This window comes from Phoenix dactylifera, unplaced genomic scaffold (assembly GCF_009389715.1).
Source record: "Phoenix dactylifera cultivar Barhee BC4 unplaced genomic scaffold, palm_55x_up_171113_PBpolish2nd_filt_p 000494F, whole genome shotgun sequence".
In the NCBI taxonomy this organism is placed as follows: domain Eukaryota; kingdom Viridiplantae; phylum Streptophyta; class Magnoliopsida; order Arecales; family Arecaceae; genus Phoenix; species Phoenix dactylifera.
Genome location: NW_024067914.1, coordinates 132,396 through 133,852, shown reverse-complemented (window position 1 = coordinate 133,852; position 1,457 = coordinate 132,396). Strand labels below are relative to the sequence as shown.

The window sequence follows — 1,457 nt, the reverse complement described above, 5'->3', positions numbered from 1 at the left end:
GGTGGGAAAAAAGGACATTCAACTTTCTCGGTAGAAGTTGGAACCTAAACTTCATCTTTGTCCCTTTCATCGACTTTGGGAGCATCAGAATTAGAAGCAACCCGCGGTCTCAATGGGACGGTCTGATCGATGACTTTCCCATTACGCAAAGTCATAATGCTCTTTGCATGTTCTGTATGCGAACTAGAAGGAGCCGTATTATTACTACCGTGTACTTATGGGTTAGGTTGGGGTTTGAGCTGAAAGCTTACCCTTCTCTTGGGTACTTAGGACGGTAGTCAACATTGACAATTGGGTTCCTTATATCTTCAAAATTTCGAGTATTTTGAGCATTGATATTAGCTTGACTTTGTAGAAAAGTTTGTATAGATTGCAAGGTATCCTCGATATTCGGCTTCTGAGAGGGTGGTGATGCGAAAGTAGGATGTGCAGGTGGAGGAGCTGAATGGTGTGACTGTTGAGGATGATCGTTTCTCCACCTAAAATTTGGATGATTCTTCCAACCAGGGTTATAGGTATTCGAGTATGGATCGTTATAAGGCTTTTGGTAGGAGTTCATAGCATTTGCTTGATCGTGCAAGACTTCTTTGAATGCCGGTATGGTGGGGCAATCTGTAGTAGTATGACCAGACATATCGCAGATACCACAACACTCATTTCTAAGCTCTATAGTTTTGACAGGCTCACCCTTTCGAAGCTCAATTTCTTCTACCTTCCTAGTGAGGGCTGCCATTTTAGCATGAAGATCATCCTCAGTTCTGAGGTTGTAAAGGCCTTCCTGTACAGAGCTAGTAGGCTTAGGTAAAGATTTATTGTTTCTATCCCCATTATTCCAAAGTTGGGCAGTCTCAGCAAGGAAATCCAAATACTCCCATGCCTCATCAGGTTGTTTTTCTAAAAATCTACCATTGCACATGGTCTCTACAAACTGTTTCAACTGTGGAGATAGACCTTCATAAAAGAACCTAATAGTTCTCCAAATTTCAACCCATGATGAGGGCATGAGAGAATAAGGTCTTTAAATCTTTTCCAACATTCATAAAATGTTTCATTATCTTTTTGTTGGAAATTGCTAATATGTCTTTTCAAAAAGTTGATCCTTTGTGCGGGAAAGAACTTCTTCAAAAATTCTCTCTGCATATCTTGCCAAGTTCTTATTGATCTAGGTCGCAAGGAGTTTAGCCATGTTCTGGCCTTATCCTTTAGAGAGAAAGGGAATAATGTCAGCTTTGAGGACATCCTCGGTGACGTTCGGCACTCTAAATGTAATGCTCAATTCTTCAAAATTCTTTAAATGAAGATACGGACTTTCGGACTCTAACCCGTGAAACTTGGGCAGCAATTGAATTACCCCTGGTTTGATGTCAAAATGTCCTACATTATCAGGAAAAATTATGCATGAAGGCTGACTAGTCCTAACCGGTTGTAGGTATTGTCTTAGGGTCATAACATGGGGT

General features: G+C 40.8%; 1 pseudogene; it reads left to right on the top strand.

The window, feature by feature from the left end:
* The first annotated feature begins 985 nt into the window (after positions 1–985).
* LOC113461417 lies at positions 986–1,085 on the top strand (annotated as a pseudogene).
* Positions 1,086–1,457: the final 372 nt, after the last annotated feature.